Below are 20559 nucleotides of genomic sequence, written 5' to 3'. Positions count from 1 at the left end.
CTAAAACTAATTCAAATAAGACCAAAATGCTTGGATCATAGTGTGTTAAAAGCCAGGGCATAAAAATGTGTCTTTAGTAATGATTTAAATTGCTCAAGTGTTTGTGCAGATCTAATATTTAAGGGGAGACTATTCCAAAGTCTGGGACCTGCCACAGAGAAGGATCTATCACCACGGGATTTGAGATTAGTCCGTGGGATGGACAGCATTAATTTTGAGCTAGACCTCATGGTTTTTCCTGGAGCATAGGCAGAGAGGAGCTCAGACAGGTAAGGAGGGGCTCGGGCATTAAGTGACTTAAAAACAAAAAGTAAAACTTTAAATTGGATCCTGTAGGAGACAGGAAGCCAGTGTAAAGAAGCTAAAACTGGGGTTATATGCTCTCTCCGTTTGGTACTGTGGAAGTCCCACAGGATCTTAGCTCGGTCATTCTCCACCACCCTTGGGGGCATCTCCCATTTTGACCTTGGGACTTCCAGGTTATACTCGGCACAGATGTTCCTGTACACTATGCCGGCCACTTGGTTATGGTGTTCCATGTATGCCTTGCCTGCTAGCATCTTGCACCCTGCTGTTATGTGCTGGATTGTCTCTGGGGCATCTTTACACAGCCTGCACCTGGGGTCTTGCCTGGTGTGATAGACCCCAGCCTCTATGGATCTTGTACTCAGAGCTTGTTCTTGTGCTGCCATGATTAGTGCCTCCGTGCTGTCTTCCCAATGTATTCTTGGATGTTCACAGTCCAGGATGAGACAACGGTGCTGAAACTCACCAGTCCCCGGCCCCCTTCCTTCTGCTTAGCATACAGCCTCAGGGTGCTGGACTTGGGGTGAAACCCTCCATGCATGGTCAGGAGCTTTCTTGTCTTGATGTCAGTGGCTTCTAGCTCCTCCTTTGGCTAGCCTATTACCCCAGCAGGGTACCTGATCACGGGCAGGGCGTAGGTGTTGATGGCCCGGATCTTGTTCTTACTGTTCAGCTGACTCCTCAGGACTTGCCTGACCCTCTGCAGGTATTTGGTGGTTGCAGCCTTTCTAGTGGCCTCTTCATGGTTCCCATTCGCCTGCGGGATCCCCAGGTACTTGTAACTGTCCTCTATGTCTGCAATGTTGCCTTCTGGTAGTTCAATCCCCTCAGTTCTGACTACCTTCCCTCTCTTAGTTACCATCCGACTACATTTCTCCAGTCCGAACGACATTCCAATGTCATTGCTGTATAGCCTGGTAGTGTGGATCAGTGAATCGATGTCTCGTTCACTCTTGGCATACAGCTTGATGTCATCCATGTACAGGAGGTGGCTGACAACTGCTCCGTTCCGTAGTCGGTATCCGTAGCCAGTCTTGTTAATGATCTCACTGAGGGGGTTCAGGCCTATGCAGAACAGCAGTGGGGACAGAGCATCTCCTTGGTAAATCCCGCACTTGATGGTGACTTGTGCTATGGGCTTGGAGTTGGCCTCTAGTGTTGTACGCCACATCCCCATTGAGTTCCTGATGAAGGCTCTTAGGGTCCTGTTGATCTTGTACAATTCTAGGCATTCCAGTATCCAGCTGTGGGGCATTGAGTCATAGGCCTTCTTGTAATCAATCCAGGCAGTGCACAGGTTGGTCAGTCTGGTCTTGCAGTCTCGGCTGACTGTTCTGTCTACCAGTAGCTGGTGTTTTGCGCCTCTGGTATTCTTGCCAATCCCTTTCTGTGCCCCGCTCATGTATTGACCCATGTGCCTGTTCATCTTAGCCGATATGATGCCTGACAGGAGCTTCCATGCAGTACTGAGGCAGGTAATTGGTCGGTAGTTGGATGGGACCGGTCCCTTCTTGGGGTCCTTGGGGATCAGGACCGTCCAACCTTCGGTTAGCCATTCCGGGTGTCTCTCGTTAACTAGGAGCTGGTTCATCTGTGCTGCCAGACGCTCGTGGAGTGCAGTCAGCTTCTTCAGCCAGTAGGCGTGAACCATGTCGGGCCCTGGTGCTGTCCAACTCTTCATACTGGAGACCCTTTCTTCGATATCTGCCACTGTGATGGTTACTGGACCCTGTTCAGGGAGGTTGCTGTGGTCTGCCCTCAGATCCACTAGCCACTGAGCATTGCCGTTATGGGTTGCGTCCTTCTCCCATATGCTCTTCCAGTATTGCTCCGTCTCCAGCCTTGGTGGTGCTGTTCTCTTATTGTTCCCTTGCCACTGAGAGTACACCTTTGCTGGTTCTGTGGAGGACAGCTGGTTTATTCTCCTGCCTTCGATCTCTCTGGTGTACCTCCTCAAGCGGCTGGCCAAGGCTGTGAGTCTTTGCTTGGCAGTTTCCAAGGCCTCAGGTATGGACAGCTTGCTGTATTTCTTATGCACCTTCTTTGTCGCGCCTTTCTGCAACTCCGTTAGTGCTACTTTGATCTTGCCCTCTAGCCTCCTTCTCCATGGAGGGTACTGCCCCTTGTGGCTGTTCAACTTGTAGCCAAGCATCTCACTGATCACTGCTGCCGTAGTGTAGATCAGCTTGTTAGTGTCGGTAATCGTGGTTGTAGGTATCATCCGTAGTGCTGCATTAACATCATCTAGCAGACCTTCTGAGGGTACTTCACGTAATCTTGGTAACCGGCTACGGGGGATCCAGGATTCAAGCTTGGCCATGATCCTATCTTTCAGGTCAGTTCCTCTCGCACTCAACGATCCTTCTCCTATCGCACTTGGGGCTTTCTACCCAATCTCGGGTGGGGGTGATGATATCTCCCCCCTGACCTGGCGTCCTGACTCCTCCTTGCCGTAGCATTTATGTTGTACCTCGTCAATCTCTAGCTGTGATAGCAGTCCCTTCTTTCGAATGTTGGAACACTGAGCTACTAGTTGTTTCGCCGTCATTGTGGATGTTGGGTATCGAAGAATCCATAGGTCCTTCATCCTATTCATGTAACCCCTTCCGCCAGGGTTACTTGCGTAGTAGCATTCCAACAACGCCCTGTTAATAATTTACGTCAGTATCGGACCGATACCGATACGTAATATCGGATCGGGCCATCTCTAGTTTGGTGCCTTTTTCTTAATGTAAAAAACCCTCAGGTTACAATCAGACATTTTTCTTCACTGAACCTGTTGGGTCTAAACTCAGACCCTGCTGTCTCCAGGACTTATTCCCGTGAAAGAAAAACAAGACAACAGCGATCGATCGATTTACTTGCAAGGGAGGCCTCGTCGGTATCTCAGAAACGCACTTCGAATCTCATTAGCCCCCCCCCCACAAAGAAATTCCTTTCACCACAGAGTTAAAACAATGTAGAGATGGTAGCATAAAAATGACAACATTTAACAATTCACTTTAACAGAACCAAGCTGGTCGTTTTACCAGCTCAGATCTAATTCATATGACAGATAATATATGGTATAAACATCTAGATGATGGGAAAGTGGTATTCTTGGACTTTAGTCCTGCATTTGATTTGATAAATTTTGATCTTTTGATTGATAAACTAAAATGTTGTTGATTTTCACCAGCTGCTCTGTGCTGGATGAAAAGTTATTTGTCTGGAAGACGGCAAAAGGTTTATTATAATGTTTATTTCTCCGAGGACTGCGACATGAACTGTGGTCTACCCCAAGGCAGCTGCCTCACTTCTCTATTCAGTTTTCACAAACGATCTGCAATATGTCTTGGCTTAATCTTGGGTATGCCAATGATTCCACCATGTTTTATTCAGCCAGTGACAACTCTGAATTGACCAGCATGTCACAACAAAATTTGCTGAATGTGTTTGACTGGATAAGTAAAAACAACATGATTTTAAATGTATCTAAATCCAAATCTACCGTATGTTAATTAGAAGCAGATTAGTCAACAGCCCACAACTGAGTCTTTCCATAGCCAGTGTTAGAACACGTCACCCAGATTAAACTACTCGGCGTTACCATAAATCACCACCTTTCATGGTCTCAGCACATCAAATGTTTTTAAGAAAATGGGACAAGGCATAGCTATGGCTATGAAATGCTCTTTCTGTATCACTTCTTCAATTATGAAAGATGTAATTAATGCACTAGTAATGTCTCATCTGGAGTATTGTTCAATCATTTGGTCAGCAGCTAATAAGACAGATCTTAACAGACTTCAATTAGTCCAGAATAAGGCGTCCAGATTAGATGTTCATACTATACTAATTAAAAATGGACCGATCCTCGCCTCACAAAATGCGCTACTTGGCGTAACCCAGCTTTGCTTATCAGAGAAGTATGTGTCACTCGATAGAGCGGCTGTTGTCTGCGAGACCTGTCGGCGAACTGGTGGAGCATTTGGAGCCTCACTACATGCTTCCAAACCGCAGCATTTTTAATCTTAATCTCTTCCATACTGAGGCGAAAAGGAAACGGTTTGTCCCGTACTTCAGCTAGAATGGAGGAAAAAAGACTCTGGAGTCTGTGTCCTTAAGCTGCAGCTGCCTCTTCTTCTCTCATGTTTTCTAAGTAGCTGACAGCTGGTAACTGTGCACGTGCGGGTCTAGCAAAGCTTTGCCAGGGGGCAGGTAGGGCATTAACAAGAAAAGGGAGGCACAAAAAATACTTTTCTTTGTTATTTCAGTTGTCCATTGTGTGTGTGTGTGTGTGTAGGTGGTTGTGGGTGTGTGTATGTCCAGTCCATGAGTTTAACGTGGGTCAGATGTCAGGAGGCAGAGTTCAGGAGTCTGACAGCTGTGGGGAAGAAGCTGTTCCGGTACCTGGTGGTCTTAGTTCAGAGGCTCCTGTAGCGCCTCCCAGAGGGCAGGAGCGTGAAGAGTCCATGTGATGGGTGACTGGGGTCTTTGATGATTTTCCCAGCCCTTTTCAGACACCGCTTCCTGTAGATGTCCTTTATGGCAGGAAGTGGTGCTCCGGCGATGCGCTGGGCAGTTTTCACAATCCTCTGCAACGCCTTCCGGTCCGAGGCAGAGCAGTTCCCGTACCAGACTGTTATACAGTTGGTCAGGATGCTCTCAATGGTGCAGCGGTAGAAGTTCACCAGGATGTCTGAGGACAGGTGGTTCTTCCTCAGAGTCCTCAGGAAGAAGAGGTGCTGGTGAGCCTTCTTGACCAGCTTGGAGCAGTTGGTCGTCCAAATGAGATCCTCGGAGATGTGGACTCCAAGGAACTTGAAGCTGCTCACACGCTCCACAGCCGTCCCCTTAATGTAGATGGGTGGATGTGGGTCAGCATTCCTCCTGTAGTCCACGATGAGCTCCTTGGTCTTCTCGGTGTTAAGCAGCAGGTTGTTTGTGTCGCACCACTCAGCCAGACGATCCACCTCCTCCCTGTAGGCGGTCTCATCGTTGTCACTGATGAGGCCAATCACCGTGGTGTCATCTGCAAACTTAATGATGGTGTCAGAACCATCGGCAGGTCTGCAGTCGTGGGTGAAGAGGGAGTAGAGGAAAGGGCTCATTTGGTATAACGGAATAGCTTTAGTGTCTTGTTTTTAAAACTTGAGTATGGACTTATACAAAATGCAGCAAGATATTTATTTAAATAACAGTTTTATTGATTACAAAAAACGCTATATCGGATTCATATCGGTATCGGCAGATATCCATATGATATCGGAATCGGTATTGGACATTAAAAAGTGGCATCGTGCCATCTCTAATACTAATATCGATAAAATGCATAATCAACTTTTTTGGCTTCCTGTACAGGCTCAAATATTCTATGGCTTACTTGTAGTTATAAAGAACGCAATTCTGTTAAACACACCACATTTATTTCTGCTCAGCTGCAGTATCCAGATGAATTACAGGGAGTGCATAATTATTAGGCAAATGAGTATTTTGTCCACATCATCCTCTTCATGCATGTTGTCTTACTCCAAGCTGTATAGGCTCGAAAGCCTACTACCAATTAAGCATATTAGGTGATGTGCATCTCTGTAATGAGAAGGGGTGTGGTCTAATGACATCAACACCCTATATCAGTTGTGCATAATTATTAGGCAACTTCCTTTCCTTTGGCAAAATGGGTCAAAAGAAGAACTTGACAGTCTCAGAAAAGTCAAAAATAGTGAGATATCTTGCAGAGGGATGCAACAGTCTTAAAATTGCAAAGCTTCTGAAGCGGGATCATCGAACAATTAAGCGTTTCATTCAAAATAGTCAACAGGGTCGCAAGAAGCGTGTGGAAAAACCAAGGCGCAAAATAACTGCCCATGAACTGAGAAAAGTCAAGCGTGCAGCTGCCAAGATGCCACTTGCCACTAGTTTGGCCCTATTTCAGAGCTGCAACATCACTGGAGTGCCCAAAAGCACAAGGTGTGCAATACTCAGAGACATGGCCAAGGTAAGAAAGGCTGAAAGACGACCACCACTGAACAAGACACACAAGCTGAAACGTCAAGACTGGGCCAAGAAATATCTCAAGACTGATTTTTCTAAGGTTTTATGGACTGATGAAATGAGAGTGAGTCTTGATGGGCCAGATGGATGGGCCCGTGGCTGGATTGGTAAAGGGCAGTGAGCCCCAGTCCGACTCAGACGCCAGCAAGTTGGAGGTGGAGTACTGGTTTGGGCTGGTATCATCAAAGATGAGCTTGTGGGGCCTTTTCGGGTTGAGGATGGAGTCAAGCTCAACTCCCAGTCCTACTGCCAGTTTCTGGAAGACACTTTCTTCAAGCAGTGGTACAGGAAGAAGTCTGCATCCTTCAAGAAAAACATGATTTTCATGCAGGACAATGCTCCATCACACGCGTCCAAGTACTCCACAGCGTGGCTGGCAAGAAAGGGTATAAAAGAAGAAAAATAATGACATGGCCTCCTTGTTCACCTGATCTGAACCCCATTGAGAACCTGTGGTCCATCATCAAATGTGAGATTTACAAGGAGGAAAAACAGTACACCCCTCTGAACAGTGTCTGGGAGGCTGTGGTTGCTGCTGCACGCAATGTTGATGGTGAACAGATCAAAACACTGACAGAATCCATGGATGGCAGGCTTTTGAGTGTCCTTGCAAAGAAAGGTGGCTATATTGGTCGCTGATTTGTTTTTGTTTTGTTTTTGAATGTCAGAAATGTATATTTGTGAATGTGGAGATGTTATATTGGTTTCACTGGTAAAAATAAATAATTGAAATGGGTATATATTTGTTTTTTGTTAAGTTGCCTAATAATTCTGCACAGTAATAGTCACCTGCACACACAGATATCCCCCTAAAATAGCTAAAACTAAAAACTACTTCCAAAAACATTCAGCTTTGATATTAACCCTCTGGGGTCCAGGGTATAATTGGCCGTTTTTGACTACTTTTGATTTTACCTCTATATTTCACCTTTAAAATATGTTTTTCTTGCCTTGTTTGGTATCATTATTTTCAGCACAACCTCAAATATCTGAAATTTGAGTTATTTTTTCATTTTGGTATACTATATTAGCACAGTTGATCTAAATTCAGACAAAGAATTCAAAATCCGAGTAGAAAAAAGTTATATTTTTTTACCTTAAAACCCACAAACATGTTTAACGAATCATTTTCATAACTTGAAATGCAAATAGAAATTGTACATTTCTAAAAATTATGCACAAGTTTTGCAAACAACAAAGTTATATGGTACTATTTACCTAAAAATGCAGCCAAGGCCTCAGGCGTTTTTTATATAACCATTTAAATCTATTTACAGAACAATCAGGTGTGCTGCATCAAATAAGAAGGCACACAAATTATTTGTGCCAGTCCAAAAAATGTAGTTTGTGTTCAGTATAAGACAGAGGAGAACACCACAGGCCTAAACCCTGCAGGTCTGACAACTGGACGTGCAACAGTCCAGTTTTCTATGTGGAGACAGCGTTTACACTGGAATCTGCCTTTGACAGCTTTTTTAGATCAAATATGAAATTCAGCAGTCTAACCGACACACAATACAAAAAAATCAACTACACAACAAACTAACTATAGCCTCCGAACACGCTAAACGTCACTAATGTCTCACATATGAAAACTCGCTCTCTCTCTTTCTTTCGCTCGCCTGCTTTCCGTTGCGGTGTCACTCCTAAAAACTTCCCCTTCTCCCTAAACAACCAAATGTCACATGTTGCCATATCATTTTTTTGATTGGCTAACATGGTAAACTCTAACACCAATAGGGAAGGGGTGTTTTTTCTTTTTCTTTTTTCACTCACAAGCGGAGAGTGTTTGCTAGCGCTGTTTGTAGAAAACGCCGTTTTTACCGTTCTTCCCGCTGTAAACACCACTGTTTTGTTCAGAAAAAAACATCGCGTGTATTTTTTATCATAACTCTGGTTTTACGTGGCCTATCGACACAATTCAAAAACTGGTATATAGTTTGAAGTCCGCACTTTCGACCCAAGTTGAAATGGAGACTCTGACTCGCTGCATCTTGTAGCTGTGTCGTCTTAAATTGGTCATGTGATTTTGACGCGCCAGCGCGTCCAGCGACCCCAGAAGGTTAATGAGTTTTTTGGGTTCATTGAGAACATGGTTGTTGTTCAATAATAAAATTATTCCTCAAAAATACAACTTGCCTAATAATTCTGCACTCCCTGTACATAATGATATTACACGATTTTCAACAAACTGCAATTTAGTAAATCCTCAAGTTAAAAGTAACTTTTTGTAAAACTGTTATATTTAGAGCAACTTTCAAGTGGAATAAATTGCCTTATAAAATTAGAAAATTAGCAACTATTCAAAACTTCAATGAACATTTAAAAGCTGATTTACAGAACTTTTAGTTGTTGTAATATTGTAAGAGATGATTTGTTTTTGATATTTGTGTAATGTGCCTCAATGTTATTGATATTATTATTATTATTGTTATTATTGATTGCTTATATTTTAATTGTGAAACCTCACTGTGGATGTAAGAGCCAAATTATGAGGATATTTTGAATCCACTTTATTGTGTAATATTTTATATGATTGTATTTGACGGTAGACGAGCAACATCTGTTGTGGAAGCTAATGGGGTTCCTTTTGAATAAACAAATAAACAAACATAATTATTCAGTGATAATAAATCTATACAAATTATAGAAATATGTAATAGGAACAACAACTATATGTGTGTGTGTGTGTGTGTGTGTGTGTGTGTGTGTGTGTGTGTATTTGTGTACAATCAGGAGGGATGGGCATGATTTTAGTGTTTGAACAGTCATGAATTATTTTTAACACCAGGTTGGATGTAATGTGTTAGAACTACCAGCAGGTGGGGATAAGAGACCTTTAAGGTGTTTGGTGCCACACTCCACCTTCAGGTTTAAAACTAGTGTTAATGGAGGGAGTTTGAAGGTTGAGTTTGTTCCACGACTGCATTTCACTCACTGCCTCTGTTTGTATCTCTGTCACTGCAGGACCAACATGGAGCGAGAAGTCAGCGCTCTCAGGAGGCCGACAAACCTCACAGAAGAAAGAGAGAGAAAACATACACCTGTGACGAGTGTGGGAAGGATTTTGCTTGGAAGGAATCCCTAAAACAACACCAACTCATCCACAGTGGAGTTAAAGCGTACAGCTGTGATCAGTGTGGCAGAGCTTTTACTCAAAGAAGCAAGTTACAGAGGCATCTAGTTACCCACTCTGGAATTAAGGCATACACCTGTGACGAGTGTGGGAAGGATTTTACTGCGAATTATGAACTAAAACATCATCAGGTCATCCACACTGGAGAGAGACCGTTCAGCTGTGACTTGTGTGGAAAGTCTTTTTCCAGGAAGCGTAACCTAAAACAACACCAACTCATCCACAGTGGAGTTAAAGCGTACAGCTGTGATCAGTGTGGCAGAGCTTTTACTCACAGTCGCAGCTTACAGAAGCATCTAGTTACCCACTCTGGAATTAAGGCATACAGCTGTGACATCTGTGGAAAAACTTTCAGCCAGAGAGGGCACCGAAATACACACCTACGCATTCACACCAGACATGATGTGTACTGCTGTGAACAGTGTGGCAAATACTTTGCTACAGACGCACAGTTACAACAACACATGTTTACCCACACTGAGGAGAGACCTTATAAATGTGACTTGTGTGAGAAGACTTTTAAATCTCCACATCACCTGAGACAACACCAACAGATCCACACCAGAAAGAGACTCTACAAGTGCAGTTACTGTGAGGTATGTATTTATATTTTTATCTGTGTTAACTGAAACAGTAAAATGTAATTGGACGTCTGCAGAGATGCTCTTTATTTCAGGCGACGTTCAAGATAAAAATGTTGAAGTACTGACTTACACTGTCTTTGTGTCTTTGTTTAGAAGCGGAGCGACACAGATGGATCCAGTTCTCAACCCTGTCATCACTGTGATGGTGGGAAAGACTTTCGTTGTGACCTCTGTGGAAAAACTTTCAGTCAGCAAAAGAACCTAAAAATACATCAACGTAAACACACTGGAGACAAACTGAAATACTGCAAAGAATGTGGGAGAAGCTTCACCACATCAAGTTACTTAAAACAACATGAACTGATTCACAGTGGGGTTAAAAAGCACCTCTGTGATCAGTGTGGGTCATCCTTCACCACTGTAAGTGAGCTTAAAAGACACAAACGAGTCCACACAGGAGAGAAACCATACAAGTGCAGACACTGTGAGAGAAGCTTCTCACATTCAACTACTTGTAACAGGCATGAACGTGTACACATGGAAGGAAACTACAGCTGTGACCAGTGTGACAAAGCTTCAGGAATCTCAGTTCATACTCTGAACACAAACGATCCCACGTTACTAATAAACTGTTTCACTGTTACCAATGTGCCCAAACATTCACCTCATTGTCTGCTCTGTGCAAACATCAGCGTGATCACTCAGGACTAGTAATGGGTAGATGAGGCCTCGTGAAGCGTTTCAGCACATTCCCCAAACTGTATCGATACTGTGTCGACACAGTGTTGCTGTTTTGCTCCATACTGACACCTGCTGGACCTTAAATATCATTGCAGGCAACTTACTTGAGAGTCACAACAGACACTGATTCAATGACCTAGTCATAAGTGTATACACTGTAAGGTATTGTATTTTCCATGGAATCATTTCATATCTTTTACGTTTTAAATATTGCAGACATCTGGGGTGGCTGTACCTCAGGTGGTAGAGCAGGTCATCTACTGATCGCAAGGTTGGTGGTTCGATTCCTGGCTTCCCCTAGTCTGCATGCCAAATATCCTTGGGCAAGGTACTAACCCCAAATTGCTCTCCGATGCATCCATTCGAGTATGAATGTGTGTGAATGTTAGCTATGAAGCACTTAGAAAAATGTGCTTGTGCGAATGGGTGTGCATGGGTGAATGCACAAGTTGTGTAAAGTGCTTTGAGTACTCAGATGAGTAGAAAAGCGCTATATAAGAACCAGTCCATTTACCATCTTTGGTATGACATTAAGTGAAAATTAAAATGAAAGTATTGTGAATATAATATTACCCATTTAAATGTAATTGACTCAGTTTATTATAAATTTCTATCCAGAAAAATAAGTTCATCCATTGTTTTTGCATTCAGTCTATTGCGTTTGTTTTGTTTTTTTTGTTTTTTTTACACCATTTCCCCAGCTTTGGAAAACTCACAGGCACAGATGAAGGTGGGATACACAAAACTGTAAAGCCAGGTGGAAAAGGTTCAGATAAGATGTCTTCCTATTCCCCCAGTACGTTAAAGGATCCTCTGATCTTGGAATGTTTCTCTCCGACACTCTACACAATACTAAGGGGTTGGCAGTCCTTTATAATAAAATTCAGGACTGCCTGGTCCAGAACAGTCTTCCTATGCTTGATTTCAAAATAATAAAATACATATTAATAAAAAAAAATTATGATAAAGCTGTTCAGTGTCAATATAGGCCTACCTTTGTTCATTGTCAGTGTTTGTCTCCTCATTTTCATGTTTGGCTCTGTAATGCCTAAACACTGAGGATGTGTTCTGATAGATTACACTGAAACAAAGACAAACAAACTATTACCTTATTTCCAGTTAAAAGATCAAAATGATCCCACACAGCAGAAACATTTCTGTTTCTTTCGGGGTCCATTTTGTTATGGAGAGATGTGTTGGGTTTTTTTTGTTTGTTTGTTTGTTGTTTTTTTGTTGTTTTTTTGGGTTTTTTTATCGTTGCGAGAGTAATTTTCTGGGGGGGGGGTTTTGGTGGCAATTCATTCCATTGGCAGATGCGGTACCTTTCAAACACAGCTTGGCGCGTTGGCAATGAGCGAGACAGCGGCTGTATCGATCACGTGACTTTTTCTTAAAGCGACGCACGCACCGATACAGGCATCGCTAGGGGAGCTTGATACAAGCGTCGGTGCGTCAGTGTTGCTGGACCCATCACTACTCAGGACTTTAATCACTCCCATCACTGGATCACAGTGAATCTGAAGAGACAGAAAGATCCTCTGGTTTCAGTGTCAGACTCAAAAAGCTTGAGATCAGGCTCCACAGAGTTCAGATAGAATCATTTAAACTTGTGTTGAACTGAACTGGTTGCTGGGCTGAACTTCTACATAATACAGATTTACATGGGATCTTATTTTCTGTCGTTTTACTGAGTCAGTTTTGTCCTTTTTTCTCTGTCCTGGTTTTGCTCGTCTGTAAATAATTGAAACTCAGTCAAATAGTTCATTGTTCTCCAGCAAAACGTTTTGGAAACTCATGTTTAACCTTTAAAATTCTGACATGTTTTAGCACACAAGGCTTCATCAGGGAGTTCACTCATGATTGGACCATGAGAATAAAGGTTTTTAGTTCTTTCAAAGAGAGTCTTGGAGGTGTTTGATGTTTTTGTTTTTTCTGAAACCACCTGAAAGAAAAACTATTTTTCTTGCTTTATGTAGTGTGGAAGTTTTTAATGTTTCTTTCATCTGTGATGTTCTTGAATGTGTTCACATGAAGATGGTACAAATAAACTGTCCTTTTAGCTTTAGCTCCTAATTTATTCATTATTTATGGATGTAGCACAGCAGCAGTTTCTTGATTAACACATGGAGGGTTCGGGATCTGATGGTAAATAATGTTTTGTGTCCTTGTACACATCATACAGCTCAGCTGTTCCACAGATGTCAGGTTTACACAGTGGGATGGTTTGTAAGAACGCAGCTCTCCTGTGGATAAATCCTTACTCTTAGCCTCAGGACCTCACACAGTCCCAGCAGGTTTGATCAGAAGATTTATCCCTTTTTCATTTCTATATGATTCTTCTTGCATCTAAACAAAGATGATTATGATGATGATGAGTCATTTATGAAAAAAAAGCAAAAAACAATATTGTTGTATGAGGATTTTTATGGCAGATTTTGTGCATCTACATTTTTGTACATGAAAATGTTGAAAGGATGCAAAGGAGGAGGAGGGCACAAGAGCTCAGCACGTGATACTGACTGGAAGCAACACAGCTGCTGTTGACAAAGCAGCAGAGTCAGATATGAATGTGTATTGAATTCATCGTGTAAATATACCAGATTTATCCACATACGCTAGTTTTCACCCTTTTTTTAAAAAACTTTCCGTAAGTTTACTTTTAGTTTATTTTTACTTTCTTAAGACGCAGGAGAATCTGATTCATCATGATTGAGCATTTCATTAAAGTAATGTTTAAAAGACATTTCTCGTTTGTTCTTTCAGCTGCAGCCTCGCTGGTGTTTAACTGTCTGACAGTAAAGAAGATAAAAGATACGTGCAAACACAAACACATGAAAAGTATTTGCAGAAAAGCTTAAAGCTCTTGTTTGTCTGTTTTTTCGTTCCAGTCATCGCCAACATGGCGAAGATGTGAAGCTGCCTTTCTGCTACAGTATCTCCTTACATACATTTGCTCATATCGTGGGACTTCTTATAGAGTGTCTTTCTTTGACCATGTCTCACTGTGTTTTATTCTTGATGTTGGATTTAACTCTTGCATGACTTAATTTTAATAATGTTAAAATGGATGGATGGCTAGACAGACCCCCTGAATTAATCATCTGAAATCTTTTTATTCCTTTATTCCACTGCTTTCAGGCATTTCTGTGCATCCAAATTTATATATAGATATCAAAACACTCATATCTGTACAATTTGTTAATATCTTCATAATCTCCAATAATGTTACACCCCAGTGCTTTCATTTGAACCCCAAGTGCAGGGGTGTCCAAACTTTTTTCACTGAGGGCCACATACATAAAAATATAGGAGGGGCTGGGCCACTTACTAGAAATTAGGTATATAACTTTAACTGTAGTGTATTAAAGTTAGAAAAATCATTTAAAAGTGGTCAAATGTCTTATATTGTTGAATATAATTAAAGACCAAACTGCCTTCATCACAGCTTTCCATAAATGGATCTTTATTGATTTATTCAGAAAAAGCTTTGGTAGCTCATTCTCAGAACAGCAGCCTCAGATTTCTTCTCAGACAGAAGATTTACAGCACAGAGAAAAAACAATAAAGAGGGAAATGGGACGGGTACATTTCAAGCTTGTTATTTAAGTTCTTAGGCTTAGCAACACACCTATTAACGTTCGTTTGAAACGGTTATCAACATTAACAGACTGAACCGGACTTAATAACAGGAGTCCATATAATTTTAGTAAATTATTCTGGTGAGTATCAGCTGCGCTGGGTATGTACATCGGGCCATCCAGCCGCGGTGCTGATCCGACGCCACTCGTGCCAAAAATCCGGACAAATGTCACTTGATCAAGGAGCAGATCTGCATCAGATGAGATCAGCTGACTGCGTGTGCGTGCGCTGTGCACAGCGGTGTGTACTCTGTGTGTTAACAAGAAAAACGCATACAAGAAAGTGGTGCGCAAAAGCAGGGTAGTGACAGAATTGATGCGCATTATTGATATTTGAAGCATGTGTACCAACACGTTCTCACTCCCAACTCCTCAAATGTGTGACGCATGGTCAGGCTCCCTCTGCTTCACTTGTCGACGCGCATGGTACCCCCCTCGCGTCGAGAATTGACGTGCAGGGTCCTCTCATTGAATACTATAGAGCTCCTTAAACGTTGTTTATTGACGACAAGAGATTGCCGTGGAAGAGCCTGTTGTCCGTATATTTATACATTTCCGAAATCACATTGTAGTGACGTGTACTGAACACAATATATTATATAATGTAAACAACTACCTGAGAAACAGCAGATAAATTAATTATAGGCCATTACTTTTGTATCGTTTATTGCATTTATGGAGGGAGAGGTGTATGCTGGGTAATGGCACAGCTAGCGACACGGTGACTTTATTCACCCGCTTCGGCTGTTATCAGTCCATACAATGGGCGTTATTAGCACAAATCAGTCCCATAGATATGGGCCATCCACCTGCTAGATTGTTCAGAAGGTTGTTATCATCCATCCAGATGGAGGATCAGTAACAGGAGCGTGGGAAGACTCCAGAATCCACTCTGGCTGGAATCCGGTGGATACAGCAGTGTTACAGGTAAGACCATTTAAACGGACAGCATTTATAAAATGACTATTAAAAGTCAGCGAGTGTCAATAATGTTAATGTGGTTATGTTAGTAATACACCGAGTGCTAATATAACGGCTTTAAGATGCATTTGTAGATATTATTACGTGTTTTACCGTCTTTATGGTGCTAGCTTAAAGTTACGGTGTAAACGTTAGCTTATATTGTAGTAAAGCTGTTACTGTTTAAACGATGTTGGCACAGAAATATTAGCTTCTGTCATGACTGATGAAGTTACTAGTTAATAAAGTTTCCAGTAAAGTGATTAATCGCAGCCACAGATTGACAGTAAATATGCCGATTAGCTTCAATGCATCTGTTATAAATATGTGCACGTTTCAGTGCTTCGTTTAAACTGTATGATACTTATACTGACCCAGGGTCAGTGTAAAATACAATCCTAGCTGTGTGAACAAAGCCTGGCTCCTTTAATCCTGCATGACAAACCTCAGGATGCAGGTTATTATTACTCTTTCCTGCTGGCACACCTGCCACACCTGAGAGTCAGCTAGAAACTTACAGTGACGTGGACATCATGCAAAGACTGCCAGACTCTGTAATACTGTAAATGATCAGTGACTCAGGTTAACACTAAACTTTAAACAGTCCCTCTGTGTTTCTGTGTGTGCTGAACATCTGGAATCAGATTGAGTCAGGCTGCAACAGCTGAATTTGTTATTTGTAAATATCAATATTTTTTATTCAGGTGTGGGGATAATGTATGTAAGACTGCAGTGAAGAGATGTACCAGATTAATCCCTGGCCAAAGGCATCGTACTTAAATCAGACTACTGATCCAGCCACATCAGCCTTTTGTGAGGTCTGTTTAAAGTAGACTTAAAATGAACTGCAGGTTCCTGAGAGGTGGACTGTGAGCACAGGAACACATGTTCATACATACAGCTGCAGCAAGCTTACATTAATTTTAAATCGATTTGTTACTCTGATGTCTGTCTCTGTGTTAGTCCTCTGACAGACTGGTACCTGTCCAGGTGTGCTCTACCTATGACTACTGGGACAGGCTCTAGCTCCTGTAATAGAAATTTTCTATTATTCTAATTTAAAGTATTTAAGTGCTTATGCATATGCTTAGTTGTGACACTGTTATAGACTGTTCAGTGAAAGTTTCTAAAACTAGATGAACATACTTCAGCATCAGCAGTTTGAGAAAACAACTCCCTTTACAGGTGCTGATAAGGCCAAGGGCACAAAACAGCTTAACCATTGATCCGTTAGGTTTCATAGCGAGGCGCGTGAAGTGTGGTATGATCAGTTTGTAACTTCCTCCCTCTTTCTTGGAGTGCATAAAGGAGTAGGAGCACGACTTCTGTGGCAGAGCTGGCATGACTGTGAACTGTGATGTTTGATGTGTGTTGGCTCTCCTGCGTGCAGTAATAAATAGTTTGTTCACAGCTCTTTCTGTGTTGCAGACTTTATTTACAAAATTCCACGACACCCCCCCCCCCCCCCCCCCCCCTCCCACTGTGAACCTGAATTGAATATTCAGAAGAAAATGAATGGATAGAATGACATTTGTTTAAATAGTTCTAGAAATCTGAGCTGTTGGTGTGTCCTTGGATTGTGTGGTAATAATATTAGAGCTGGCAATCTTTCTTACTGAATCTCTACTCTGAGTCATGTTACCTGAGATTAATTCTATGTTTACCTGACAGCCTGGACACATGTGCTGTGTGAAGGATGTAAATCAAATCAGATCTTAACTGCTTACATTTAAGGAGCCTGGTCATATTTAATTGTAATATGAACCAATGATTTTCTGATTGCTGATTCTAAGCGAGTCTTTGTGGAAATTTGGCTTTTTGTCATTTTAATTCTCTTTTCTGTTTTCCAGAACAGTTCTCCACAGTCGCTGTCCACATGGGTCAGTGGGACCAAGCAGCACTCTGCTAATGTGAGACTCTGACCAGCAACATCCAGCAAGACCCAGGCAGCGTTTTCTATCTCCCAGCTGGTGTTTTTTTGTTTGTCTGTGACTGGAGAGTCAGATTTTTGTTGAGGCTGGAGGAACAGACTCACACTTGCAGAGGTAAGTCAGTTTGTAGAGATCCCTCCCACCCTGGCTTTTATGTGGCAGATTTCTTATCTGAAACAGTAATATTTCAGTGACTGCTGCTTATACCACAGGTTAATACACTCTACTGATCCCTGATGGGAGAATCATCACCTCTGCCAACAAAGAAGCCTGGTGGATATTTGTTTGCAGTCTGATGATGGGACATCATGCTCTGCATCTTCAAAGTTTGTCTCTTGATTATTATTCATACACAGTAATGTGAAGTATGCTCATATCTAGTATAACTGGACCAACCTGGTGCTCTTCATTTATGGAGGCTGTTGAGTCTGAATGTTGGATGTTGTGTATCTCGTGTTCTCTGGGCTTTGTTGTCCTCAGTCTTTTTGCAGGATCAGAAAACAAAACCAGGAGGCGCGTAAATGTTTCTTCTCCAATTGGATGATGATAAGACTGTGACATGGGATGCCACCTTTAGTCTTGTGATGAAGCAAAGCTCAGGAAGAAGTGTGATTAAATGGTACCCACGTGTGCTGCTGAGAAGGATGTACAGGGGCACCTGCAGCCAAATCCAAGCCTCCTCAGGTTAGTTGTAGTTGCAGAATGCTATAGGACTGAGACAGCTGAGGCATCAAATGTTTGATTAAAGCGATGAAAAAGAGAAGTTTCTTCCCTGTAATTATCACTTTTTAAAATCTTTAGCAGCTTCAGGTCTGTCAGCGTGCTGAGGTCACAGAAACAAGAAAAGCAGCTTCAGACTTCAGAGTGTTGTTTACAGTTTTCTGTCATCATGATCTCCCCTGAAGTTTATCACTATTATACAAGCAGTAAGTCCACAATACTGTAATGATGATTCTGACTTTGGTCACAGTTGCATAATATTTTAATAATATACAATTATTTTTTGTAATTCATATTTTTTCTGTTAATCAAAAATTTACTTTGCGAAATTTGTATTTGAGAATGCAGAATGTGACAATATATTTTTGTTCAATATTTAATTTCTTTCAGTTGCAATTGTTAAATGAAATATACATATATATATATATATATGTATATATATATATATTCTGATCTATGCTACTGATCTATGCTCACACATGGTGATGGTGTGGAGAGACGGTGGTGTTTCCTCAGAAGAACCAGCAGAGTCACAAAGGGCACGAGTCCATCTCACCACCTTGACTTGCTGACTGATGCTCGTCTGCACTGCACAGAGGAAATCAACTGACCGAGGTTTGTCCAGTGACGTGTTATGAAATGTATATTTGTTTTATGCTTACAGATATGTTTTTCTTGACAGAGGCTCTGCAGAGGTTAGACAAAGCAGAGAAAATATGTGCTTTACATTTTACTGTGATTTACTGTGATATTTGTTGCCTGATGTTCAGCAGGAATGGAGAAATGGAATCAAAGGGAGAAGTTTTTGATGTTTTTGTAATGATGTAGGTAAATCTCCAGTTTCTGAGTGAGGGAGAGAGGAGTCATCATCCAGGTAAAGTGACGTGGATCAGTGGATACACTTGTCTCCCCTTTAAAGGAGATACTCTTAGAGAGAGACGATCCGAGTCATCATAAAATGTTAGTGCTTTCAAATACACAAACATTTTTAAAGGACAAAATCGAACATCCCACTTTGACTGTAATACAATTAAATCTTTGCATGTGTGTTTTCAAACTCTCAGATGGGCAGGATATCACTATTAGACTGTCTAACCTGCCGGAGCAGCACTGAATGATCACCACACATGATCAGTTCCTGCAACATTCAGCAGCTCTGCTTTTGGTAAGTAGAGTTACCTAACTACAGTAACTCTAAACACATGATATCCATTTCTAACGGCCTGGTTACTTCCTGTCAGTTATTTTAGAAACCATGTGGTCACCTGACCTAACGCTGTTTCTTCTTCTTCCCCTTAATGTTGAAGTGTCGAATGTCAAACAGCTGGAGAGGAAACTACACCAGTGTACTGGGATGTTTCACCAACACGTGCCAGACGCTGTTCCTTCATGGTGACATCACCAGAGACAGCCCCGCCCACCTCAGGACCTCGCCATTGATCATGATGATTATAATGATGACAGCGAGCGGAACTAAAACTGTAAAAATCCACGACCAGAATGTTTAGATGCTTTCTAATTATAAATGAATACTGAGAGCCTCTTTCTGTGTTTTGTCTGTTTTGGGGTTTTTTTTTTACCTCATTTGTTACTAACAAAGTTCAACAAACTCACACAGTTTACATTCTGTATGTTTCCATCTTTACCAGCCACAGTCTAACTGCAATTAAGCAAATAATCCTTAGAAATCGTCGTTTTTTTCTTTTGTAATTGATGATAATTCAGTGAATATACTGCGCTGCTTCCTTTTGTTTCGTCACACATTGCTTTAAGTTTTTCAGTGTCCAGTTATTTTTTTACTGCTGTTTGAATTCTCTGCATGTTTGACCCTGTAGACTGTTTGATGGACTGCTTGTCTTCCTGTTTGTAACCGCCGCCTGTTTTTGACTAAAGATTTGGATTTGTGACTTTAACACAGCCTCTGCGTGTCCTCCCTTTGTGTCCTCTTCCTCTGTGAATGTGTTGCATGTGTCACAGATTCATTTTATTAATAGCTTTCCCACAGTCAGTTGCATCAGCATTCATTCACAGCACATTGCAGAAGGGTTCAGATTAATACAGTGATCTTACAGTCAGAATTATCCTGACAGACTGTAAATTATCTTTCATCAGGTACATTTTAAAGTTCAGTATTTCAAAGCAGGCGTTATGAAGAATCATACTGGCATTAGGACTGTAACAATATGTACTAACAAAGTCAAAGTTTTTTAATTATGCTAGAATATTGGAAGACAATCAACTTTTAGTGTTTTCTGCATATTAATTATACTGACACAGAGACGGTGACCCTAACTGTACAGAAGCACTAAACAACTGACAATCTAACAAACATTACTGGCCTGAGCCGTCATGCACAGTGAGTCTGATCCTGTGCTGTGAGAGTCTGACAAGCATGTTTCTGGTCAGTTTGGAAGAAATAATATCACAATGTTGATCTTTTTTTCAATATTCCTTCTCTTTTACAACATAAACTGTGATCAAAGCTACTTATGTTCACAGCATGTAAT

General features: G+C 41.6%; 2 long non-coding RNA genes across 4 annotated transcripts; both read left to right on the top strand.

The window, feature by feature from the left end:
* Positions 1 to 9752: 9752 nt before the first annotated feature.
* LOC112843751 (uncharacterized) lies at positions 9753 to 10530 on the top strand. The gene is made up of 2 exons (XR_003216237.1): positions 9753 to 10074; positions 10216 to 10530. It is a non-coding gene; the product is annotated as an uncharacterized LOC112843751 (long non-coding RNA).
* A 4776-nt stretch (positions 10531 to 15306) lies between these two features.
* Positions 15307 to 19965, top strand: LOC109197116 (uncharacterized). Of its 3 annotated transcripts, none has more exons than XR_002058430.2 (8): positions 15307 to 15368; positions 17252 to 17446; positions 17545 to 18016; positions 18137 to 18258; positions 18443 to 18667; positions 18881 to 19012; positions 19117 to 19217; positions 19360 to 19965. It is a non-coding gene; the product is annotated as an uncharacterized LOC109197116 (long non-coding RNA). The 3 variants fall into 3 exon arrangements; XR_003216226.1 differs by having other exon boundaries at positions 18134 to 18258; XR_002058429.2 differs by lacking the exon at positions 18881 to 19012 and having other exon boundaries at positions 18134 to 18258.
* The last annotated feature ends 594 nt before the right edge of the window (positions 19966 to 20559 follow it).

This window comes from Oreochromis niloticus, linkage group LG23 (assembly GCF_001858045.2).
Source record: "Oreochromis niloticus isolate F11D_XX linkage group LG23, O_niloticus_UMD_NMBU, whole genome shotgun sequence".
Classification (NCBI taxonomy): domain Eukaryota; kingdom Metazoa; phylum Chordata; class Actinopteri; order Cichliformes; family Cichlidae; genus Oreochromis; species Oreochromis niloticus.
This window is presented reverse-complemented; position numbering and strand designations above follow the sequence as displayed.